Below are 27,919 nucleotides of genomic sequence, written 5' to 3' on the forward strand. Positions count from 1 at the left end.
TACACACTCATGTAGTTAGTGACCAACTGATGCAGCATGTTATACATCAACAGAGACAGTACTACGCACATTCACATAGTTTAGTTACTAATCCATGTATTAAGTGAGACACTTATAATTACTCACTTAAACAGACAGTCAGACAGCTACTAAATCCTCCATTCAGACAGTTATATATCCACTCAATCTTCAATACAGATTGGTATATATATAATACATATTTAAATTTCAAACTAAACCACATTCACTGGATGATGTCATCAGTGATGTCATCAGTGATGTCATTTGAGATGTCATCAGTGATGTCACTGACCATGTCATGAATGATGCAATATGTGACATCATCAGCAGTGTATTGCAGGCGCGCGTTATAGTTAGCAGAACTAACTATAACGGAGGAATTTCTATGGTTTTGTACGAGTGAAATGGCCAGCTAACTATAACACCCCTGAAACCTATGGTTTTTTCTGTGAATATAAATATATATAGCACGGGGCGAATCCAAAAGATTATTGCGGGACACAACCAGACGCGTTTCGGCAGTCGCCTTTCTCGATGGTGAGGCCCTCCAGAAATGGCCATTGTTTATATGCTAAACATTTCCTGTATCCCGACATGTTTAACAACAAAGGACTGCATTTCAAATGGAAAAACGGACCGCCATCTTATAACATGTGAAGCCCATACATAAATATACATTTCATAAATATAAATCATACGTTTGTGACACCCAGAACTTTCATGTACAGGTAATATATGCAGTACAATGCTGTTGGTATCATCATGCCACTTCTCACTATATTTAGACATGAATTGTCTAGAGTCTGCATAAGATTATTATATTATTCCCACAGATGGGCAAATCATTGACTCTATAATCCCTTTCTTCTTCACAAACATATGAGAATGTCGGGGTAAAAATGTCAACGAACTGCAAAGTATTCAATTTCCAGAATAATGTAGATCCTCCGATCCCCATAGATCAATATATCAATCTCTCCCAGAAATTCGGAATACAAATTAAGGATCACCACAAATATCTTGCCCTGAATGGGCATACCTTTCGACATTCAAATCATATGGACTAACCCATAATGCAATGTTTCATCTCATCGGGCTACATCGCCCCTCTTGTTAATTAACCAGGGGTTATATATCGAAGAAACTATCGAGAATAAACAAATAAACATTTTAGGTTCACATCATACACATCGGAAATTCATGTCCAACATCCTTCAATTTCAGCAATTTTAAAACAGATCTGATTAACTAGTCATAATCACAATGTCAGCAAACAAAAATCAATGCTGTGCAGAAATTATACCAGTGATAATTGTTCCAATTGATTACCACAATCAACCTTCTCAGTTCCCCAAATGTACAATCAATCAATCAATCATAGCATTTATTTAGCGCACTACATACCCGTGAGGGTCTCGAGGCGCTAGGGGGGGGCTGCTACTGTTCGAAGAGCCAGGTCTTGAGAAGTCTCCTGAATTTCCAGCAAGTTCCTCATTGTTGTTCAAACCTTGTGGTATTCTAGTTTAGAGATCTATAATATATCTTGATTCCAGTCTTCTGAGACTTGTTATTCTATCACCCTCACGGGGTTGCAATGGTACATGATCCAAAGCAATGAAAGTCAATAGATCCCTATTGCTATTGTGCTTAGACATGAAATGTCTCGCCACCGGGTATGACATATCACAATTTCTAATGGCCCTCGTGTGTTCCAAGATACGCATCTTGGTCTGATGTATGGTACTCCCTATGTACTTAAGACCACAAGGGCAAATAAGGCAGTATACAGGGTCTAGAGATTATCAACAAGTACTTACTTGCACCCACTGGGGTGAGCCACTTAAGAACTTCATGCACCAGCTTCCCATGGGGCGACCCGGAGGAGGAGCTAGAGGTGTGCGCTCCATTGCGGTTGTTTATAAAAATGGCTCCCTCGAGCTTTGAGCTGACGAGCTCCTGGACGACGCACCTGCGTGCCTGTGTGGGCACTGGCCCTTGACGGTTGCTTGGCGGCCCTCTCTTCCACCCCTAACTATTTTCTCTACTGAGGAGGGAAGTTATCCCGAAACCCGAGCCATGTCTCGGGCGATATTTTAAAACCCGGGACATGTATCGGGTCTAGAGATTATCAACAAGTACTTACTTGCACCCACTGAGGTGAGCCACTTAAGAACTTCATGCACCAGCTTCCCATGGGGCGTCCCGGAGGAGGAGCTAGCGGTGTGCGCTCTATTGCGGTTGTTTATAAAAATGGCTCCCTCGAGCTTTGAGCTGACGAGCTCCTGGACGACGCACCTGCGTGCCTGTGTGGGCACTGGCCCTTGACGGTTGCTTGGCGGCCCTCTCTTCCACCCCTAACTATTTTCTCTACTGAGGAGGGAAGTTATCCTGAAACCCGAGCCATGTCTCGGGCGATATTTGAAAACCCGGGACATGTATCGGGTCTAGAGATTATCAACAAGTACTTACTTGCACCCACTGGGGTGAGCCACTTAAGAACTTCATGCACCAGCTTCCCATGGGGTGACCCAGAGGAGGAGCTAGCGGTGTGCGCTCCATTGCGGTTGTTTATAAAAAAGGCAGTATACAGTGTATGGAGTACTGCATGTGATAAATCTCCTGATGTGCCATTTTAATGAGAACCGGTGTGAGATACGGATACTGCTGCTGCCGTAACCAATGTGTGTTTTATTCCTCGTGTGTGGCGTCTTCAGTGGGGCAACCTTTTTGTGAAAAAAAAATATAAAATAAATAAATAAATTATATATATATATATACATATATACACACATATATATAATAAATCTTACGGGCGAAAAGGAACTGCTCCGAAACAACAGACATCAACTCCCAGATTAATGGAATGAGTGACCGATTCTCAGATCCAGGCTTCCCACAAGATGTAATTGAAACAGCAAAAGCAAGAGTTTCCCTTAAAGCAAGAACAGAATTATTACAACCAAAACAAGGAGTGGCAGGAAGATGCAAAAACCAAAATGACACCATTCGACTCATAATGGATTTTAACGATCAGAATAGAGATCTAAAACAAATTGTTTGAAAAAATTGGAGCGTTTTGATGCTGGATGAAACACTGCAAAAGACAGTGTCCCCATATCCTAACATCACAAACAGGAAAACTGCATCTTTAGGGGACATTCTCAGACAAAGCCATCTTTTACACTCCAAAAACAACAACATCATCCTGGCTGGACTCACCAGGATTTTGGAAATGCTTCAAATGTAAAGCGTGTGAATATGGGAAAAATGCCTCATCATACCAACTACATAATGGCCAAACTGAATACATCCGCGACCACATAACATGTAAATCAACATTTGTAGTATACTCACTAGAATGCTCCTGCAAAAAACAATATGTAGGAAGCACCATTGATAAATTAAAATTGAGAGTCCTACAACATTTACGTGCTATCAGGAATAAAGATTTCACCTACCCCATGGCTAAACATTTTCACAAGTTTCATTTGAGTGACTGTCAACATTTGAAATACTGTGGGATTAAAATGGTGAAAGCCAAAGAAAGAGGTGGAGATAGAACTTTGGATTTGAGAAAAGCTGAATCTAGATTAATTCTAGCAATTGGCACTGAAAAAGCATTTGGCCACAATTTGGACGCAGAACTTCACATCCATCTGCAATGATACCCTGAATTGATTAAGTTAAATGAATTGATCAAGAGAACATAACTAGTATTAAAAGTGTGACACCCACCAAATGATTGCTATCTCCGTCAAGGAATCTATAGACCTGATTGTACATTATTGCCAAATTGGTTGGACTCGCCATAACAGGTCACTAGTCTCTCTAGAAATACCAGCACAATAATATTACAAGTTCCGATGGAATGACAGTGCTATCACCAAGGCAGTTAAGAAGAAGCAAGTTGTCAATAATTGAACAAATTGAACTGTTGTCACCACCCAATGGAACATTGTGTCATTACTGTTTTTTTAAATTAACTGCAAATTTTGCGTTGTCTGTCTAATCATGAAAACATAGCAATACATGATCTAAAGAACCAAGATACCAAAGTGATCATTACGTCAAATTGTTCTTTACAAGTCACTGCTCATGTAAATGATCACTACATGATATGTATTAGTCATTTTAGAATTGAGAATATTTCTTCCTCTCCCTTCCCTTTTTTCCACCTCTCTCTTTTGCTAAGATTGACACCCAGGGAAGAGACAGCTCTTTCTAGGAAGATTTAACCTTGTGGCTCATGTTTTCTTAGCTCTACAGCATGGACAATAGCAAATCTGCACTTCACATTCTGAATTCTGTGTTACCAAGGGTAATCTATAAAATAGGAATTGAGCAGGTGCGGTATTCTTAAAGAAAAATGTACTTCACAAACTATTGTTGAACAAATCAACGTCATAACAGTTGCACTTGTCACTTTAATCATTAGACCTCTTGGTTCCTGTTTTTAGCATATAAAAAACAAGGTACAACAAGGTACTTCACGCTTTATGACATGTGTTCATATAATAATAATACGACAATTGTTTGAAATATTTCACAAAGTTTTCAAAAATCTTGAATTTTCTTTTAAGAACTTCTGTAATAATTGCACATTGATATATGAACTTATATGTTCCTACCTCAGCCTGAATTGAAACTGTTTGTAAATACATGTACAAAGCCTCCTTTTTTAATCAGGATTGTTTTTAAGCCTATTCTTTCTTCTAATAGAAAGAAATGATGGAAAACGCACTGAGCACTTTATATGAGACATTCTAGGCACCAGGACTCTATGGTCCAGTAGAAGGCTGGGAGGCGAAACGCGTAGACCGTCCTCTACCGTTTTTGTATATTTCACTATGGTTAAATGATATTGCATGTACTTGGAGGAATTTAGTGTATATATATATATATTCCAAATTCCTGCATTTCTCTGTCCCAATATATTTATTTTCCCAAAAGGATTTTCCGCACTTCAGAGATGTATATTATACCACCAACGCGTTTCACCACAAGGGCCTGTTCACGGTTGGGTAAGTCCTGTTTCCCTTTTCATTATATACTCATTTCCCAAAATAGCCCATTATGAGACATTTTGGGATTTGTAGTAAATATAATAATGATTTATTACTTGCTTACGCCCAATAAAATGTAGCATCGCCTTGGCCCACAGATCTTTCTCATGTAGTTCTTAAATATCATAGTCTTCTAGCTTGAGGCTCAATGCACTGTACCTTTAATGCTTCTCTTTATCCACTCTCAACACATCCTGCTTTGGACTCTAGCTCATTTTTCCATTCGTCTCTGTTCTGCAATCCTTTTGACGTATTTTCTCTTTTGCCTACCATTACATTGTTCTTTATTCCTCTCCTTCCTTTTACGGCTTCTGCAAACCCTCTCATCATTTTCAGTTTTCACTGTAAATTTGTTTTTCACCCTAGATTGGCTTGCTACTAAGATCCAAAGCAAAAGCAGAGCTTCTCATTCTCTCTCATTTTTGTTTCGTCTTGCTATTTTCCTCATCTTTCTTTCACCCTATTTCCTTTTTGTACACCCTATCTCAATCCATGTCTCTCTTTCTCCTCAACTTTTTCATCTCTTCTCTCTCTCTCCTGTCACTTTTTGGCTTCCCTTTATCTCTCTCTCTTCACGGCTTTATTTTCTTTTCTGCTATCTCTTTCTTTATCTCTTTCTCTTTCGCCCATTACTTTTTAATTTTGTTTAAGGGGCCTGTGCCCCACTTCCTCTTGCCTATCCTCTGCCTTTCCCTCTCATTTCTCGAGCCTTTTCCTGTGTTCCATGCTTTGCCTACGCAGGTGTCATAGCCCTTTCTTTCAGCCTCCCCTGTATCCCTCTAGTGCAATATCAAATCAAGCCTCAAGTGTGTAGCAGAAAAGGTGTGGCCATTGCAGAAGGATTTTTACAGACCAGCCCCTCCTCTATACAGCTAAAACAGGGTTCGGAAAATAATATGATAGTGCACAATTGGAATGCAGGTGAGGCAAAAACTGTAGCTTGAGAGTCCCAATTACCTTGGGTCGAGCTAGAGTCGGCCATCTGGCCAGTGGTGTAACAATGACCCCCATAGTGTGGGGGACCCCTGAGCTTCAGGGGGCCCTCTCTGGCACTGTGCATGGGTGGGCCTGAGAGTTCCTGACTGGGTCTGGAGCATGAGGGCTCCTCCTCCATGCACATTTCAGGGGGGCAACACGTTTTGTTACACCACTGCATCTGGCTTGAGCCTTCAGTGGCTCAACCACCTCTACTATTTGCACCTTTGCACTGTGTGCATACTATAACCCCTTTTTCACCCAACCATCTCTGGCTTCACCTGCTTCTGTACACATTTCATTTGCTGCTCTTATCACATTTTTCTCTTACTCTATCTTCTCATTTAATATAAATTGGCTGTCTCCTTTATCCTCCTTCCATCACTTTCTCTTTTCTCATCTCGTTTTTCTGTACCCTTACTCTCTTTTCCCTTCACTCTGCCCATACCTTTTGCCTCATGCTCAGTTGAGTTATCTCTATCCTCTTAGTTCCATCCTTCTCACTCACCCATTCATCTTTGGTCTCCTACTTTCTTATTTTTTCCTCAGTTTTTTTAATCTCTCTGACCCTACCAGTCCTCTCTTTCTTTCCCTCCTTGAGTGTCTACACGTTGTCTCTTCACCAATCTTTCCACCCTCTAGTTAGTTATCTCTCACAATATCACAGTGGTCCCTATCGTTCACCCCATATCTCATTGCTCTCCTCTGTTTTTCATCTACCCTATCTCTGTTTCCTCCTTTCCTCTCACCCCATCACTCTGTTCTCTCACTCTTTCATCCTTTCAATCAGTTATTTTAGGCTCTCTCACCGTATAAGGTCCGTTCTTGTCTCTCGCCCAAATACTTTGGTTTGCCTTTTCGTCTCATTCTAGCTGGACTTTCTCCATCTTTGAAGTTCCGGTCATCCAATAACAATCAAATTCTGTCCATGGCAAAATGCAGCCCTCCCTCCCTTCAATGCCACTGAATACAGCCTCTGAATTCCCACAGTGTAAGCTTCACTCAAATAAGGTAAATACCAAGCCAGGCCCCAGGCAGATACAAACAACAAAAAATATAATAATTAGGAGTGGTCAGCTTATCCAAATAACTTCTGTTATTCCAAAGCAGAATGGATCCCCTGCCCCTCTGGGCTCCAGTGCATTGCACTGGCTGCACCACAATGGTTATGCCTTTCTTTAGCATACAAAATGATAGCACACTAACTGTAGATTTTCTGCAGTTTTGTACAAAGACATTTTATAAAACTTACACTGTGGTCAGGAGACATTCACTCATGGAGTAAGAGCAAACTTTTTTTTTAGTTTAAAAGTGAGTTTACTGAAAACATAATAAAGCATCAGAATATGTAACAATATAGTACAAATAATTATGCAAAGAATAACACATAACTAAACAATTTGCCTGTAAAAAGAAAAACTATGAACGGTCTGAAATAAGAAAACATTGGTTGTTCAAGCAGAAGAAGAACAAGTGTATTACATATAAATATAAATATATGGCTATATTAACAAGCATCATACTTAATTATATTAAATGAAAATAAAATGAAAGTCAGGGGTGTTGAGGGACTTCTTGTTGGGCGAGTGTGCATGCAAAAGAACGTTGTGCACTATCATCTAAGAACTGTTTAACAGGTGACCTCAAGCTCTGACGTTCCAGGGCTAAAGACAAGGGATAAATGTAACATGTGTTATATCTATGATATAACAAACCACATACCACCATGCCTGAAAAGATAATTTAGAAAAGTCTATCCAATTCCTGGTGATCTGTTGAAAAGCAGCTGCCAGCAATAAATCCAAAATACCCGTGTTAAGTGAGTGAGTGCCAAGCTGCAGACAGACTACCTAGAAAAACGTTAGTGAGAGAAAAGGGAACTGTACTGTGAAAAATTATGTTAACCTGAACCCAAATCTATTTCCAGAAATAAAACACCAAAAGGCTTTTGTGCTAAATTTAAAAGAAAAAGGGAAAGAGGACAGCCTTGACGAACGCCTCTGCCTAAAGGGAAATAAGAACAGGTATGACCATTAGCACAGATAGCTGCTCTCAGGGCCGTGTACGAGAGAGATGAGGGAGATAATTTTAGACCAAAGCCAAACCAACAGAGAATATGAAAAAGAAAGGCCCAATAAACCCGATCAAATGCTTTCTCTGCATCTAAAACAATTGCCGCAATAGATTCAGATTTAAGAGAAGATTTGGAAAGAATATAAAAAAAAATGAGTGCTCTTGGAGGTATAGCGTCCTTTGACAAATCCAGATTGCTCTTTGCCAAGCAAGTTGGGAAGATATGAGTCAAGACTCAAGCATAAAGCTTTGGAGAATATGTTCTAGTCCATGTTGACAAGCGAACTAAGCCTGTAATTTTTGCAAAAGTGAGGATCTTTACCTTACTTAGGGATAAGGCAAATGAAAGCATCCAAAAATTAACCAGAAAAAGTACAGGAGAGTGAGAAAGAGGTTATGAGATCTTGCAAGTTGGGGAGGACTAACTTAGCAAAATATGAATAAAATTCAACAGTAAATCCATCAGGGCCAGGGGCCTTGCCTGTTTTGAGTGTGTTCAATGCAGTGTATAATTCAGTTTGTGATACATCAGTTTCCAATAATGAAAGGTCTATGCACATATCTACAAGTCTATGAATCATTGAAAGATATTGAGAAATCTGTGAATCAGAAGTCATGTTATCAGGCATTTAGAAAGATTCATAGTACTGAACAAATTCATCTAAAATTTCAGAGTCTTTATATTTTGGTGTTTGAGTTGCATCAAAAATTGATTCAATATTACATTTATTATTCTTGACCTTAAGGTAATTTGCTAATAATTAGGAACAAACTTTTATACATGTGCTCCTTCCCTAAACATAAATGTCCACCGACCAGCAATTGTGAACATTAAGAGCGTGTAAAGTGAAAACTACTATAACTCATGTTTATATTTGTTTGTTTATATTTATTTTGTTTGTGAAGTGTGGACAGCATACCATAATTGCTTCTAGGCTCTCTCAAGAGGGTTATTTATGACTCATTTTAGAGTCTCATGTTCTCTTGACAATGATATTAACCATGTTTTCATACTATGTAGGTAGCTATATCATTGTCACATTACAACCTTTCTAGAACATCCTATTTTACACATCACTGGAATGCAAGATCCCAACTTCCAACCACTGAGTGAGCCAAAAACTATGGGTTTTAATTTTGCAAAAAAAAGAATAAGATTAGGGCACAGTTTATGTTTAACAGAAGAAGTTCTAGAGCTGGGACCCAGAAGCAGAGAACTACCTGTACCCTCGGCTCTTGATTGGTATGATTAGATGTTTAGCTGAAAGTATGTAGAACTGCAATTTTAAGGATCTAGAAGCATCCTTCCTATGAATGGTGTGAAGCATTACCATATTAAAAAATATATAGCTTCAATGTAAGCAACTATATTGTTCTCCAACCTGCATAGACAATAACTCCCATCCTCAGTTGGCATGGCAATCTGAAATTGCTTTGACACATTCCATGAAGAATCTATCCTCAAATCTAAAATTGGCATATTGTTTTTTTATAATAAAGAGATCCTTCTCTGCTCATAGACTTTCAGGTAAAACTGGAAAAAAGAAAACAAAATATCAGAGGCCAAAAAAATAATTTAAAGCATGCTCTTGAAAAGAGAGTCCAACACCTATTGTGGTTGGTTTATCCGCTCACGGAATTACTTATAGGAGGGCTAACACAAGTGCTGTCCAATCCAATATCCATAAAAAAAGAACATCAAAAAAGTGGTGGAGCAGAAACCCCTCTCTCTCTGCACAGCTATAAATCTTTGTTCAGATAATGTGGACACTGACAGAATGCTAAAGCTGTATCAAGCCAAAGCTAAAAAAAGAACTGAAAAGCACTAGATGGTATAATCCTTTATGGGAAGTGATTGGACAGACAGATACATCCTAGAAAAAGAAAGAAGATTTTAGTTCAGACCTGCTGATGGTTGTATTTCCATAATTTCATCCAAATCCCTCTCACAGTACTGTGCTGTTTAGAGCACTCTATTTTGACAATGCTCCTGATACAATAAAAATGCCACCTGTAAAGCGCACCTGCTGCTTCATGATGCTATGTTAGCACTATATGACCTAACAAAAGGCAAACATTTTTGAACAGATGCATACTGTGTCACATGATGCATCGAATTGTGTAATTTAACAATATTTATCTTGCCAGTAAATAAAAGGTAACATTGACAAGATTTGCATTACGATATTGCATAATCATTTCATTAAGGAAGTTAATTAGGAAAACTGTATTGTACGTACACGAGCAATCAAAACGTTAATCTTTGTAAGATCTGTCCCTATGTACCTTAATCCCGTCTGGTAATGGAGTCATGCTCAGGGCCATCATCTGAGAAATAGGTCTTCAAATAGGGCTTGAAAACCTTACTTTAAAATACGAGTTGCGAAAATGTGGTACAAATTAGGACCTTGAATAATTTTCACCAGCCAACCCCTATTTTTTAAACTTACAAAAACTGTTTAAATGATAATTTGCAAATTCCTACATAACCATTTTCATTTAGCAAATCAAGTACTGGGGAAAGCTGCTAGGTCTGGATTTTCTATATTTGTAAGTGAATCCTCATTTAATCGTAGGTTTGTTTGTCGTTGCATGCATGAATGATTATGAGAATGAGACCCTGGGGTAATAAAGGAATCCCTGAAGGCATGTAGATGGATGAATTGATGAGTGGCTGAGAAAACGTATGGAATAATAGGTGAGATTGTGCACAGCAGGAGAGGGTAGCATCCCATCACCAATGGGATCTCCGCAACTCCAACATATTTGTCTTGGCCGTTCATTCACTCACTCATATATTCCATGCCGTCATCAGTTTGTCACTCTTTTATCTATCCACCTGCATGCTCACCCATTCATACATCTAACCATTGGTACTTATGTTCACTAATCCATTCATTCATCCACCCATTGCCTCGTTCTCACTTTCCCCCATTCACCAATCCACCCACCCATATGTGTCCAAATCGAAATCAATACACTTTTATTAAAAAGAACGAAGCCAAGCCTGTTGTCTAGTGTGATGGTTGTGGGATGTTTGTTTCTTCCCCTATGTGCCCAATCACTATTTGTTTTTGGAGAGGGCAAAAGGGTCCTGATAATGACAGCAAGGGACTGTAACTCTCTTTCGTAGTGCTTATGATCAAGCCTAATTCTTGTAATCAGTGCAACATAAAACTGCCATGTTCTGCCGGGTCTAAATCACCTACAAGTGCTTGCTATTTCACCGATAGAGCCCTCACATACAGTTTTGCAAATATTCCTCAATACTCCCTTTCCAATTAATACCCTGAAATTGTCATGGAGTCCATCCTTTTCCCCTGGACTTCATTTCCACCTCCACTGTTTTACTACATATTCTCCTCCTCTACTCTCCTGCCCTGCACCTCTCCACCTCCACTCACCCACCTATCCGTGTGCTAATTGTGTTGCTTCTATCTCCTAGCAAATACTTCCCCCATTGTCAGAGTTGTCTTTCCTTTACTCCCAGCTCTCACCTCTGTCTATTCTAATGATGTCCCACCTCTCTCTATCCCTCACCTATCCCAGCTCTTAACACTTCAGGTTATCTTTTTCCCCTCTCAAATCTCTTACCTCTCAGAGCACCAGTGCTGGCCATGCTCTCCCCTCTCTGGGTGCTGTCTTTCTGCATCCTCAGGTCCCCTCACTCTCATTGGTGTCTTTCCTGTAGGCTCTTGTCTCATTGTGTGCATATACAGTTGGTGCCAATGAGAAGCAACCTAGTAATGTCCATAAGAGCAAATGTCCACTCCAGTCTGTGTAAAAAAATCCACATGTGACAGTTTAATCTGTGGAATTCTGACACCTGGAAGCCCCATCTCCAGAGACACCCAAATGAACCATGGAGTTCTACTTTGCAAATTTGATGTCTTATTTTGTTCTGATGGAAGATAGATGAGTACTTAACAGAAATCCCTTTTCCTTCCAAGCACCATCTGTCACAGTGCAAAAAAATGAATAGGTGGGCGGAATGCTAAACAATGCCAAACACTCACCTCCAGTCAAATATCTGGGCCCAAATCCATTGTTTTATTGCTCATCATGCAATTCCAGTTTGGTCCTAGCCATATGCAAATCAGTCTTGACCCTGCTTCATATGGGAACAGTACAGGCTGATCTGCCAGGCCAGTTCTTCCCTGGGCCGGAGACCAGAATCCTCAGACTAGTTTGGGGTATCACTCCTCCCTCATCAGCCAGGATAGTTTGATTCTAGGTCAGGGCATACCCATCCCACTTGGGGTGATAAATGCAAAAAGAACAATTGCTGGAGGACGACTGCTGAACAATGTCAAAAACTCACCCCCAGTCAGATATCTGGGCCTAGATCCATACTTTTGCTAATCACCACGCCATTCCAATTTGGACCTCGCCATATGCAAATCAGTCTTGATTCTGCTTCACATGGGAACAATCCTGCCCAAACTGCCAGGCCAGGTCCGCTATTTACCGAAAACAAGCATCCTAGAACTGGTTTCAGGGTATCGCATCTCATCAGCCACCCCTCATCTATTCCCATTTGTCACCCCAAAGTGGACGAGTATGTCCAGACATGGGTCCCGTGCTCGCCATGCCACTGGATTCAAGCTAACCTGGCTGAGGAGGGGTGAAACCCCAAAACAGGTCCTAGAATACTTGTTTACGGTCAAGGGAGGGACCGGGCTGGCAGTTCGTGCTGGACTGTTCCCGTGTGGATCAGGGTCAAGACTGATTTGCTTATGGCGGGTTTCCAAGCTGGAAAGGTGTGGTGTGCAAAAGAATGATGGATCTAAGCTCACATCTGAGCGTTTGTCATTGTTCAGCATTCCATTCATCAATTGTTATTTTTCCATCTCTCAAAATGGCACCAGAAAGCAGGTTCTCAAAGGACACTCCGCTTTCCTTCCCAAAACAGAACCACATTCATATAAACATGTATAACCCAAATAAATGCTCTCTACCATAGGAGAACCAGCAGTTCCACTATCAGGTGCCCCAGGGCAGCTAGTATGTCTTTCTCCAACATACAGATGCATGGTTAGTTGACATTTGTAGATAATCCTCAGCTTATAGCATGAAGGATTGCCTAGGAGTCTCCTGCCCTGTACATCCTGCATCCGCTAACCTAGTACCTATACCAGAATTCCTGATTCTATGACTTACTTCATGAGTTCCCATCTTTTGTGAATTGACAAAGGATGGTAATGGGAATACAGCCACAGTAGTGCTCAGCACTTCAGAGTTCCACAGATATTTTTTACTTCACCGTCCGTGTGCTGAGGCCACTGCAGATGCTGTGTGTGGTGCTCGGGTGCAATGGCTGAGCAAGTAGGCTGGCTGCTAAGTTTGGGGCCCTAGACGTTTGTTTAGTCTAACCACCTGTATTGGAATAACTCCTCACCAAATAGAGACAAGCTGTGACAATATGTGAGCGTTTTTAACCCCTTCAGTACTCACCTCCTCTTGCCCCGATTCAGACCATTTAAAGAGGCAAAATGTGATCAGTCATGTAATCTATACTTCACAAACTGAAAGGGTGTTCTGAAGGCTAATTGAAAATGTGAAAACAACACTTCCAAACAATGGCTTACGGAGGCTGAGCGGAAGTCCATCCCTAAATATACTGTTTTTTTCATTGTTTCAACTCTGACAGACTTTTGAAACTGGTATTATCACCGGGTCTAACACTTTGGCAGAGATGAATTTTAACACAACACCCAAACCTGTTGAGCTATCTTGCCAGGGCCTTATTGTGTTGTTATGGAAAATTTTCATAGCCAGAGATAGGGTAGACAATTTGTTATAGCCCCTACCTGTCTGGTCTTTCATTCATTGACTACCCCACCCCCTTCTTCTAACAGTTAGGAGGCCTTTGCTGATCAGAGTAGATCCAGAGATAGCGTGTTCTTTACAATCCTTGGCAAAGACTTTTGAATGAATATCTAAGTTAGTGATCGCTTACCTCGAAGTGCCAAAACACTGCAGAACTTATATACAGGTCTCCCCATTTTCTTGGACGTTTAAATTTTTTGTCTTCATCATTTTAACAGCCTTTTCTTTATCTAATTGTAAATAAAGCCATCTTTCTTTAAAGGATCAACAAGACATTTGCCTTTGTGTGTATTGAACCCAAACCCAACCAATACCACCTCCTAGAGTAAATCTTGACCATGAACCAAGATAACCTTGGAGAGTAAAGTAGGGAAAAGGGAGTGAGGGCTAAACTGAATTTATAGCACCAGTGCAAAATGCTTTCAAGCAGTGCAACAAATAGTTTGAACAGCTAAGCTAATCCTTAATCAACACCATGGACCTGTGTGGATTAAAGGACGTAAAGATCTCCTTATCAACATGCAAAAGACAAAAAAATGCCAATGAGATTATCTCCACCTTTGATAAAATTGCCTAGAATTGCTGGCCAAGGATTCAAAATTGTCAAGATATATGACTACCTGGGGATCTCTGAAGACAAGCTGTCCTGCCGATACCAAATTGACAAGCACCTTACAGTTGTCTGCCAGCTCCGTTTTGTGGCTCAAGCCCAAGATCAGCTGCCATTCATTGAGTGTTTAATGGCAGAAGCAATTTACATCTCAGAATTATGCGCATGTAGTAACAGCAAACCACTCCAAAACATGGAAAACTCTTTTCTGAAACCGCTTTTACACCTGAGCCCTGGCACACCACTTCTTCCTTTATTCCTGGAATTGGGCATGGCCCCTATTTCTGAGCTCATAGCCCTTGCCCCAGTTTTGTATTGTAATTGTAATTGCATTTATATAGCTCTGACTATCCCTGATGAGGCATCAGAGTGCTTTCTGGTGAGAATCACGCTGCTCTGGAACCCACAAAGAATTAGTGGTGAATTAGCATAGGAATGTATGAAATTAATTTAAGTGGTGGACTAGTGAGTTTGTTATTTGGATTGAAAAAGAATAGTGGAGGGACAGAAGAGGGAAGGTTTTGCATTTACGTAGCACTTTCTGCCCCTGTTGAGGTGTTGAAGCACTTTTGTGCGAGTTGCACCCTTCTCTGGAACCCAAAAACCAGGATTAGTGGTGAATTTGTATAGGGAAATAGCAAATTAATTTGAGTGGTAGACATGGATGTTTGTTAGTTGGATTGAAAAGGAAAGTAAAGGGATAGAAAAGGGAAGGAGGCTACCCCTGATGAAGTGTTGAACCGCTGTTCGATGAGTAGCTCCGAACTCTGGAACCCAAAAAACGAGATTAGTGGTGAATTAGTATGGAGAAATATGAAATCAAATTCAGCATGTCACTATCATGACTTTTGGCAATGATGATCTGGGCTAACAATATAGCAGCTGGCATATTTGATTTTACAATAAAATTAATGTAGGTTTCCGCCTTCTTGGATGGAGTACCCTGACCTTCTGTAGGCACTCTGGAAAAGTAGTCAGCAGGATTTTGATCCTTCACTGGATGTTGTACAGTGGTAAAATTGTACTCTTGTAATCATAATCCCCACCGTTCGATGCAAGGAGGCATCTTGCCTTTTGGATTGCCAAAAATAGTCAGTTATGCGTGATGATCAGTTATAAGCTTAAATGGCTTTCTGCACAGGAATACATGGAACTGTTCACAAGCCCATACCACAGCTAAACCTTCTCAGGTTAGGAGTATGCACATTCTGTCTTGGAGAAACTTCTACTGGCATATGCCACAATATGCCTTTGAGCATTTGGGTGTTCGCTGTGTTGTGCAAGGATAGCGCCTAACCCAACTGGGCTAGCATCAACAAAAATCTTTGCATGAAGCTCTAGATTGAAGTAGGCTATTTCAGTAGCAGTTTCAATGGCTTGTTTGATTTTCTTGAAACTTCCCTCACATTCTTGTGACCACTTGAATGATACATTTTTCCTCTTTAATTCTCGTAATGGAGCACTTACAGCAGCAAAGTCTTGTATTTATCGTGAACAGTAACTAGCCATTCCAAGAAATGAACCTATCACAGAAATATCTTGTGGGGGGATCTGCATTTGACAGGGCTTGTACTTTTGCAGGATCAGGTGTCTTACCCCATCTAAAAAGTTATGACAAAAGAACTTTAACTTTGTCTTGTGGAGCACACCCTTGTCTGCATTTTAAAGTCAAACCTGCATCAGCAAGTAGATTACATACTTGTGTGAGAGCTTTAATATGCCCCACCTGTGTAGCTCAGAAAATCAGTATGTCATTGCTGTAAATGAATGCATTCACAACAGGCTGTATGACACGTCAAATGGCATCTTGGAATAGTTCTGCAGTCAATGACACACCAAAACTGTGTCTTGTATCGAAACAGTCCAACATGTGTAGAAAAAATTGCAATGTATCTGCATACTTCTTCGAGTACCAACTGATGATAACCTGTATTTAAATGAAGGTGAGGGAAGACCTTTGCACCATCTAATTACATTATCATGTGAGTTATGTGTGGACCTGAATGTCCTTCTGGTTCAATTGCCTTCTTTGATTGACATATCTCAACACATATGCATACAGCACCTTCACTGTCCTTTTTGGACACCACCACTATGGGAGAAAACCATGGTGTTGGACCAGTTGAATGCCCAATAATGTCATACTTAAGTAACAATTCAAGTTCTTTTTCAAAAGCTTCTTGTAAATGAAAAGCAATTTGTCAATGTCTCTGAGCAACAGGACGGACGTCTTCATTTAATATGTTACTTTACTTTCATAGACTTAAGCTTTTCTAAACCGTTACACAATGAAGGGAATCGACTTTCATGGTGAGCATTCATGTTGTAATTCACAGAAATCAGTCCAATATCAGCAGTTGTGCTGAAACTAAGCAAATAGGCACTTGACTCTGCACCTTAAAGCACATGGAGGTGTGCTTACATCTTGGTTTTCTTGTGTCTCATTGTCACTACAAATGAACCTTGACTTTTTATGGGTGTCGGTGCAGCCCATGTGTACAATTTGATTTTTGATGGGGTAAGTTGTGGCAATGGAGATAATTTATTGTATTTCTCTTCAGGTATCGATGCAGCACTGTCGATAATGAAAGGTATTTAGCAACTATGTATTTCCAATGTAATCTTTGGACAATGTTTGTATGGCTTTGGTAAGTTGACTTTTCTTTGACTGACATTTTTCCTCACATTCAGCCAGTCCGACATGTGCACGTTTCTCTGAGGTAAACATCTACATGGCAAGACCATCTCCCTCACTTTTACTTGATATTGAGGCGGACAAACTGTTTGACGATGATTTGGATGACAATCAACTTTGTTCAGTGTTAATTTGCCTCAATTTATGTCGCTGCTTGACCTTATGGGTGTGCGCCGAATATTGTGCCTTTGCTCCATGATGCACATACTTTTTCCTCCGATTTGCAAACCATCACAAAATGGTTCTCTTTCCGACAGCCTTTACATATCTGTCCAATGGTGGGACATTTACCTTTGTGTGGAAATGAAAATACACATCTAAAACATAACTACCTTTTACATGTAGCCATCACTTCGTGTCTTTTGCTTTGGCTTACTTTTTATACTCGTGATTGATTCACTCTGTATACCTCTGACCTCCATGTCAGCATCTTGTCTTTCAGTGCACTTAGGGCTCTGGCAGCCATCAACGCTCACTCCAGACTAAGGGGCATGTTTATGAGCGCCTTGCACCACCGGAGCGTCACTTTTTGTGACACTCACGTGGTGCAAACTACAAAGTCATATTGATGAGGTCAATTTGGATTTGATTTGAATGCCCTCATAGATATGGAGTAAGGCAAGGCATTGCAAATCATCGCATTACCCTACTCTGTGCTAGGGAGGCACTCTATGGGCGTTGTGGTTGGTGTTCCCATGCAATACCAATGGATTTTGACCCTTCCCAAGATTTACAAAACCATGTAAATCTGGGGATGTGCCAAAACCTTACGCCTCCCCAGGGGAGGCACAAATGGAAGAAATAACTTTATTTCTCCTAATTCTTTCCTCTTTCCATGTGTGCTGCATTCTGCAGCACACATGGAAAGAGGAAAAACCTACCAGGATTCTTTTTGTGTAGGAATGTGCCCCTTCCTGCAACAAAAAAAACAATCCTTCTGACACACAGGCACCCTTGAACCATGGGTGGAAGGGTGCCTGCATTGGTGATAGGCTGCCAAAAAGGCACCAGCACAGTGGGATAGGACAGGAATGCACCATTTTTTGATAAATATGGTGCATTCCTGCCCTTTCCCATTGATGTAGGGCAGTGCAGCAAGGTAACTTGCTGTGCAATCATATGTCAAAAACCCATAATTGAGTTTCTCTCAGCATTCGTCATCTGAATTAATTTGACAAGTATCCATCAATAACTCTAAGACCTATAGCTGCTTCTTCATCAAATTAATTGAACTTATTGTTTGGGGCACCAAAATCTCATTGTAGGCGAGCAAGATGGCGGCCGCACGGCCGTTCGAGTGAGCAGCTCTGCACCTCGGCAGAGGAGAAATGCCAGGATTACCGTGTTCGAGGGAGGTGTGGCTGGCCGCTGATGGGGGAATAGTGTCGCCTGCTTTCTAGCCCATTTCTGAGGGCTCTCGCTGTGTTATGTTTCCTGCCGTGATTGAGGCTCCGGTAAATCCGGGTGAAGCGGCAGCCGGCAGGCAGCCGATTCGGCCCCTGGAGGTGGAGGTGGAGGTCGAGATGAGCAAAGCCTCAATCTAGTACCGGATTGCAGACAGCTGGAGCCGCAGCGAGAGCTAAGTGGAGGAGACGTCTGCTCTGCTCTTGAGACGCTGGAAAACGAGCGTGAATGATCTGAGGAAGGATTACATTGCAACTGTTGCAACTGCGACTCTGTTTCACCGGACTGTGGAGATCTTTTCTTTAGCCATAGTGTTACAAGTTGCAGCGAGATTCCCTTCAGCAAACTTTAAGTCGGGGCTGAGAGGTTGAGAGGATGAGAGGCTGAGAAGTGCCTGGTGCTCCAGAAAAACGTGAGAAGGATTTTTTTTTTTTTTTTTTACAGTAAAAGCGAATAACCTTCAAAAAACGCCAAGAAAGCAGGTATGGCGCCGAAAGGTAGAGGCACACGAAAAACTGCTGCTGTGAATGTGAATAACACCAGTGCTAACAATGCAGGCAGCGCCAATATAAATAATACAACCAGCGCCAGCAATAATGTTACTATCAGCAACAGTACTAGTAGCAATGTAAATGCATCTGGGAGCGCGGCTCTCTCCTCCAAATTAACTGATATGAAGATCACAGCATCGACTGGAGTTGGGGCCGGCTTGATCAGCGACAATAGCGATAATGGTGTGCAGACTGTTAGTAACAACATGCATATTACTTCTGCAATGCCTGGGAATTTGGATGCTGCAAAAGCTCCTATGCTACATGCAATTTTTATGAAAAAAAAAGGTGCTGCTATAAGCTCAAGATCCATTGTAGGAGCGACATGTGGTGATGGGGTTGATTTCAACGGCTCGGCCCCTCCTGAGCGCAGTATTAGGAAAGGAGAAGGAGAAGGTAGCATGAATGGGCAGTCTACAGCCACAGTGGACCAGGTAGACACAGATTCTGCATTGTCCGATGGCAAATTTTATTCAATGCCAGATTTATCCGCGGTATCGGAGGAAGATGGTAACAGCCTCCAAAGTGAGTGGAGTGATGAGGTGGCACTCACAGATGATGAAGACCTGATGGAGGAATACGGTGATATGACACATTCACCCACACTGACGAGGGGACTGGAGGATCAACAAGACACGGTCCGGCGAAATCCTGAAACTGAAGGGGCCTTACAGGAAAAGACTCCTCTTTCACAACCCAGCTGGGACACGGGGGGAGAGGAGTCCCAACTGCAGGATCCTGATCAAGGCGTTAATGGAGTAACTTTGGATTTAATATATAAGAGCATTATGGCCCATCGGGCTGAGACTAGGGCTGAAAGCAATCGAACTCAGGGTGCAGTTCGGAAACTACAGAATACTATGCGGCGGATGGTTAAGTCTGTTAACGAACTTACCAAGCGGGTGACAGACACAGAGGAACGAATATCGAGTACTGAAGATATACTTACTAAGCAGCAAACCGTGCTAGAGACTTTACAGACCACTCGAGAGGATATCGAGTGGAAGATGACGGATCTAGAAAACCGCGCACGGCGCAATAATCTGCGTGTCCTTGGAATTCCAGAGATGAAAGAAGGGAAAGATGTCCGAAAGTTCATAATCGAGACTTTCACAGAAGCATTCCCAGAGTTAGCCGAATGGCAGTGGGAGAAGGAGATCACCAGGGCGCATAGATATCCATTTGTATTGCGCAAGACTCACGGGGAATCAAATGCCTCGGCAGGCCCGAAAGCTTTTCCACGAGCGATACTAATTTGCGTAAATAATTTTGTTTTGAGGGAAGCATTATACGATCTGGCTCGCCCTGATAAACGACGCAAGGGTTCCGGATGTGACTTTTTTGTTAGGCCGGATTATTGTTCAGCAACTGTGACCTTAAGATGGCAATTTCGACAATTATTTCAGCCATTTCAAGCTAAGGGCGCGCAGGTGTTCCTCCTGAATCCTGCTAAACTCAAGGTGATTTATAAGAGTCAGGCTAAATATTTTACCTCGGAATCTCAAGCGCAAGCATATTTGAAGTCTATCGACACTAAAGGTGGTCCACCCTGAAGGTGGAAGGAAAGAGAAGGGGAGGAAGGGAAAGAAAAAAAAAGAGAAAAAAAAACATGGTGGGAAGTAAACTGTGTGGAAGTGTGGAGGGAAGAAAATAAAAAAAAAAAAAAGGTAGTTAGTTATAATATTACTTCACTATTGGGTGTATTGGGTGTATTGTTTATTAGAGGTGAATTAAATAATGGAGGGAGGAGTGGTAGCACCAGTTCGCACCAATAGGATATCTATGGCTTCCCGATGCTGCTTGAATATCTGTGGTCCGTTTCTTTTCCTGTCGTTTTGTATTGGATATTTTTTTTTTTCACCGAGGCAGAAAAGCTGGACTGTCTAAAAAAGTGATACTCGAGGTTGACTATGTAATTAATAGTATTTAAGGAGTAATGGATAAGGTGTCGCTCTGTGGGACGTTCATATTGAAGGTCAGATAATATGTTTAGAAATATGTTGCTTTAGTAAAAATAGACTGCAGATAAATGTAAGGAGAGGGTAACAGCCTGGCAGATCCTCTGTCGAGGTGGTTCTCGCACACTCGCATCACTAAGGACCATGTCCTTTTGCTCACAAGGGGTTGCCGAAGTGGGGAGGGGGAGGGGGAAGGGAGGGTGACCTCGGTACGGGCCAGAGGGGGGGTCAGAGGGGGATGGTTAAAAAGGGAAAAACAGGGATCACGGGTATAATTTTTAATGATTATATGGAAATAATGGAGGACAGGGGGCAGAGTGTTTCTATTTTTTTTAGAGCCAGAGCAGATGGCAGCTAGAATGTTAAGAATAGGTACTCTAAATGTGAGAGGCTTGAATGCTTTAAATAAAAGGCAACGCGTCGCTCAGGAATTGCAGTGGCTTAACTGCGATATTATTGCACTTCAAGAGACACATCTAGCATGGTCTAATCGAAAGTACTTAAGCGATCTTGGGTATAGTGTGCTGGTGTGTACCAAGCAGTCTACTATAACGCGGGGGGTCGCCATACTAGCAAAGAGAAATCTGATTGATGGCGGACGAGTCTTAGAGGATAGTGCTGGAAGGTGGGCAATTACGGAATGTAATGTAGGAACTTTTAAATGTACTGTCTGCTCCATCTATGGATCTAATTTTGATGAGGCAGCAGTCTTGGAATACCTGAATGTTGAATTGGCAACCTGGGCCGCTCCAGTAATTTTCTGTGGTGATTTGAACATTAATCTCCATTCTGGAACATTAGGCAGTGATCAATATAGGTATGTAGGTAGGAAACCAAAGGTATACAGGGCGTTAAGTTCCTTGGTGAAAGCACATGGGCTAACTGATGCTTGGGCCTATCTCAGGAAGACCGATCCCGGATATACTTTTTTCTCGATCCCTCACCAAATTTTTTTTCGCCTAGATTACTTCTTAGTTACACATAAATTGCTTCATGACGCACAAATACAGGTTTATCCCCGAGTGACGTCTGATCACGGGCCAGTAGTGTTGTCCATTCGGGCTCTATATCCACCCTGCAAACCCCGTGAATTCTCTTTCGATCGCAAGTTACTGCTGGATGTTAAATTTCTAGAATATATGAGTGAGTGGATTTGTGAGTTTTTTAATTCAAATAGGGGAAGCGCAGGAGTTGGGATAGTTTGGGATACGTTCAAAGCGGTTTTTAGGGGTGAGGTGTTCAGCTATGGATTGTATGCTCAAAAACAGTTGCGAAAAAAGCTACAGGAGCTTTATCAGGATCTAGGTAAGGTCGAGGAGCTGCTGACTCAAGACATTGCTCATAATAGGGATACCTATAATACATCAGCTGAGGTGACGCGATCTAAGGCCAAGGTCAATAACTACTGGAGTAAGGAAGCAGCAAAGACTTTTGAGACTAAGAGACAGGTGTTGTACGAATATGGGGAGGCAAGTGGGAGGTGTCTAGCCCAGAGAATGAGGAACAGGGAAACTGCTCAACGAATCAAAATATGAAAAATGAGGCTGGGCAATATGAAGAAACTGAGAGTGGAATGCTAGAAGTCTTCAGAAGTTTTTACGCCTGTCTATATGCAGCAGAAGAATATGATAGTATTAGAGCTCTGTCCTTTCTCGGGCAAAATGTTGGGCCAAAACTAGATCAAGGACTGGCAGATATATTGGAGGCCCCTATAGAGATGTTTGAATTGGAAGCGGCTCTTAAAGCATTACCAGCAGGAAAGGCTTCGGGTCCTGATAAGCTCCCGCTTGAAATATATAAAAAAAAAATTCAAGCTCTAAAACGGGATATGCTAGCTACATTCCGAATGGCTCAGCAAGGGGAGTATCCTATAACATGGGGCAAAGCGAGTATAGTAGTGTTTAGAAAAAAGGAAAAACCGGCGGATTTACCAGGCTCATATCGGCCTATTTCATTATTAAACACAGACGGGAAAGTATATTCTAAGATCTTAGCTACTAGATTATCAGAAGTGATAACTCCTCTGGTTTCTATCTATCAGCACGGGTTTATCCCAAAGCGCGGCACAACCGATCATGTTAACCGGGTGATTACTTTAATTGATCACGCAAATGTGTCAGGGAACCCACTGAGCCTTATATTACTGGATGCAGAGAAGGCCTTCGATCAAGTATCGTGGGCCTTCTTATGGGATCTGTTGAAATTACAGGGATTTGGGCCAAATTTTATCAAATCAATACAGGTGCTCTATCAACAACCTAGTGCACGAATTAATGTAATGGGTCTTCAATCCGCAGTGGTACCAATACAACGAGGGACTAGGCAGGGATGTCCATGCTCTCCACTGCTGTTCGCTTTGTATATAGATCCCTTTTTAAAAATGATTGAGCGGAGCAGTAGGGTACCTTCAGTCAGGATGCAATCACAGCAGTACCGTGTATTGGCATACGCTGATGATGTTGCTGTGCTCTCACCAAGACCGTCTATGGCTATGCCCGAAATCGAAAATCTTGCAAGGATATATGGATCGGTATCGGGATACAAATTAAATACTGCTAAGACCCAAATACTCTGTATGAATATTAAGTCTTATGTTGATTCACGAGTCTTAGACGAGGTTACTTATCTGGGAGTGCAGATTTGTGCTGGAGCTTTGACTACGGTAGAGGTTAATTGGCAGAAGTTGATACACGGTGTCCGTAAACAGCTGGATCAGCTAGAATGTTTACATTTGACACTGGTCGGCAGATGCAACATCTTGAAAATGATGGTATTACCTAAGGTGCTGTATCTTTATCGTTGTCTACCATTAGAGATTACTTGTACACGTATCTCACAATTGCAAGCAATATGTATGAGGTTCATGTGGTCCCAGGGGAAAGAGCAGCGGGCTAAGAAGTATATGATGCTGCCTAGGGCAGTGGGTGGTTGGGCAGTCCCCGATTTTCTTTTGTACTACTATGTATGTATGTTGCAGCGAATGAATGTTTTATTAACCGGTCAGGGACCCATGGAGCCAGCACTACAACCTTCTATATATTCTTTGCTTTTAGGGACCGAAGCCAGGAACCGCCTTTTTATTGATATAGATTGGAACTACTATAAGCGCACTAGGTTCAAGGTGATAGCCGCTGCGTATAAGGTCTGGAAGGTAATAAGGAAGCAATATAATATTCGAAACGTGTCTATTTATACCCCTCTAATTGCACCGGTATTGCACCCCAATATATGCTGGGATCACATAGTTGTTAACTGGCGTTTAAGAGGTTTAATAATAGTGGGAGATGTATATACATCAGACGGGTTAAAATCTTTCTCTCAACTGAAGAAACAATATCTGCTACCCACTTCGCACTTTTTTAAGTATTTGCAGATACGTGAGTATTTTGCTAAATTGAATATTGTGAATGTGTCTAATCCTCTTATTGAGGCAAATAAAAAGTGTTCTCGTATAGGAGTATTATATAATATAATCATCGAGACAATGCCCAACGACTTGGAAACTCATCGTACGAGATGGGAAGAAAGACTGGGGTGCCCTGAAATACCGCTGGAGCTCTCGATTGAATTGGCTTGCCGTTTATTTATGTCTGCCAATCTTAAGGCACAACAGTATAAGACTCTGTTTTATCTTTATCGCACGCCTGATAAGATTGCAAAGTGGGGAGGAGATCCAGATGGAAAGTGTTTCAGATGTAATACTTTACATGCTGATGTAGTACATATTTTTGCCACCTGTGTTAAATTATCAGAATTGCTCAGACAAATAAACAGGTTCTTATCTGAGATTCTCGGTGCTTCTATACAATTGTCAATTAGTGAGATTCTGCTGGGTATAGATGCAGGTGGAGTGCGCACAGACCCTAGTAATGAAGTTAGGTATCTGATATTTATGGCAGCAGCAGTGCTTAGGATGTGCATTGCCTCAGTGTGGTTACAAACTGATGCCCCCCCAATTGATATGTGGAGAACTCGTTTTTTGTTCACGTACAATATGGAATATAATCTGTATACTGTTAAGGGGAGGCGGAAAAAGGCATTGGGGCAGCTAATATGGGGCGCTGTCAGCGCATATATGGACACGTAAGATGATCTTAAGCATCTAGTGTACCTACTATTTATTTGTTTTCTTCTTTTTCGTAATGAACGATATAATAGAAGTTTTTTTTGTATTAGTTGTATAAGCTGTCTCACAGTTTGAAATCTGCCGAATACTATTGTAATTCAAACTTTGTGAATCGATCCTGTATTGCATAATTAATTGAATGTTGGGTCATGTTTCTTCTTGTTTGTACCCGTGGTCTCTATTCAATAAAGAAATTTAAAAAAAAAAAGAACTTATTGTTTGAGTGTATCCAGTCTCACCACAAATTCATAAAATGCTGTCACCAACATTTTGGCTTTCTTGATTGAAAATTTATCTTTTGTAATCAATGTTTTGTACTGGATTTAACTTGAGATTCAGTGTTTCTCTATTCTGTATGTGCATTCTTCATCAGTTCTAAGGATTTGTTTATGACTTCTTTCACACCATCACCAGCAACATTTTTGAGATACTCGATAATCTTTTTATTATTAGTGTTTTCAAGTGCATCAATGAAATAATCAAAGTTTCATCTATCGCCAATAGTTTGCTTTTTTGTGGTTTCGAAAGGTGGAGGTGGTCTCAGGAACGCAGCAGCGTTGTAGACCAGTGTGAAACTTGCAGACACTGCTGGTGAATCACTGTGACTTGGTTTAGGCAACTCATCTCTAAGACCTTGTGACATGCTGGCCTCTGAATCATCTTTAATGACAGTAAAAATGTTTACTATTCTGAGAGTTGCTCTCAGTTCTTTATACTTTGAAGATCAATGAAGTTGTTCTGAACCCCACTCTGCAACTTTGTGAATGAACCACTTCGGGTATAGACAGCTCCTTAAGCACAACTTTGAGCACTTCTCCTTGAGTCAACTTCACAGAGTATTGTGGTACGATGACTCTCTTTAGTTTATTCAGTAAGTCATTAATTTCTTCTCTTCTAAATGTCAATTGGCATTTCTGACACCTGGTGGATCTCTGTCTTGAAGCACTTCTGTTGACTGGGTTATTTTGCAAGTTATGATTATGAGCAGCTGCGCTTCAGAAACCGGGTTGAATCCAACTTCAGAGTTGACACTCTGTATAATGTACAACTTTGTCTTGCGTGGCAGTGCGGTACCTTTATGTATGGCCTAACCAGCAGGTTTTGAGACATCGATGTGTAGATTCTTTGCAATACTTCAGCTGTCTTCACCTACTTTAAAGCGGCTGGAGCCATGCTTTTGGCTTTGACATTGACACACTTGGTACGCACAAGCAGTTTGATTGGACCACGGCAAACTCTCTGGGAGAGTAAGGTTTCTCTTTGGGTCTCTTACCCCCTATCTCATCGCCAGTTGTAACGTCCTCCCCAGCCTAGGGACCCACCAATGACTACGTCACACACGGAGCTTAATATTACACGTCTTTATTCATCTGTGTGTAACAGAGAACTCAACATTCCAAAACAAGCTTTCATTTCATTCTGCTCTGACACTTTCGCTACAGCTCTTTGGAGTCCGTTAGGAGCCAAAATGGTTCCATCATAAAACTCGCAAGACATTGCACATGCTTGGTGCAGTTCTTGAGGTAGACCAGGGTGGACCATTTGGGGAAGTCATAGTTATTGCTTCTTTAGGCAATTTGTGTGCCTTGAGCATTTTATTTCACTAATCATTCATACTCTTTTTGCTATTTGCACATCTACTGTAATGTTATATTTTTTGAATAAATCCAATATTATGAAAAGGCAAAGTTGGTGCCTTTGAGGGAATTCATGGAGACAGAGTTTCTGAATCTACATTGCATACCACTAATTCTGCAGATCGACCCTTCTTGGTAGAACAGAAATTTCAACATATTTACATACAACGTACGGTGGTGGTAAATGATAGGGTTCTACCTCATAATTACTGTCTGCCCCAGACCTGAAGAACAACACTGAATGGTGTGATTCTAGCTAAATCATGTAATATTCCCTTGCTTGGAACTATGACTGTGTTTGAAGTTACAGTAATATGCATAACTGGTCATCGCTATGTACAAAAGGTAGAATATGTATAATATAAAAGTAGCTTCAGTTAACTGTGTTGTCTGGAACTGCCCTGTTTCGTGCCTTTATCACCTTTCTGCATCAAGTTTTGGTAGTCAGGTCTAAATTGTACCTCACATCAAAACGTTCTTCTCTGTTTACCACACCTAATACATAAGATATTCCTGAGACAGAAAAATGTGTAATAGCAATGATACGCACATTTTCAGCACCCAAGGTAAAATAGAATTTTACCACCTGGAGTGCTCCTCATGCACTTAGAAAAAGCCAATTTCAAGCCACTTTCTTAATTATTTGGTATCACCACTAGATGGTACCCTAAAACTGCTGCTTCACTTTGCTTTATGGAAGTAGTTGTCCTGCACTTCTACTCTTTGGAGTTATGCACATGAAGTGCGAGAGGTCAGGTGGTCTTTTTCTGCTGTAAATCTCAATGAACCTCAGCAAAACTATGAGTGCAACTTGGTATATCATAATCTAATCTCTTTCCTTACTGCCAGGTACATATTTTAGACATGCATTATGGTATCTGCAATATTGCAAAAAATTCTGTATGTTTCCATTGTCCCAACACCCTTTTGAGTATTCATTGATCAAACTAAATAAATAAATAAACAAATGAATACCT

At 41.1% G+C, this 27,919-nt stretch overlaps 1 long non-coding RNA gene across 1 annotated transcript in view; it reads left to right on the plus strand.

The window, feature by feature from the left end:
• Positions 1 to 27,919, plus strand: part of LOC146776258 (uncharacterized) — an 858,823-nt gene that overhangs the window by 460,586 nt on the left and 370,318 nt on the right. The window contains exon 5 of the long non-coding RNA XR_014972116.1: positions 17,133 to 17,162. This is a non-coding gene — a long non-coding RNA (uncharacterized LOC146776258). The remainder of the gene's footprint in view (positions 1 to 17,132; positions 17,163 to 27,919) is intronic.

This window comes from Triturus cristatus, chromosome 12, assembly GCF_964204655.1.
Source record: "Triturus cristatus chromosome 12, aTriCri1.1, whole genome shotgun sequence".
In the NCBI taxonomy this organism is placed as follows: Eukaryota; Metazoa; Chordata; class Amphibia; order Caudata; family Salamandridae; genus Triturus; species Triturus cristatus.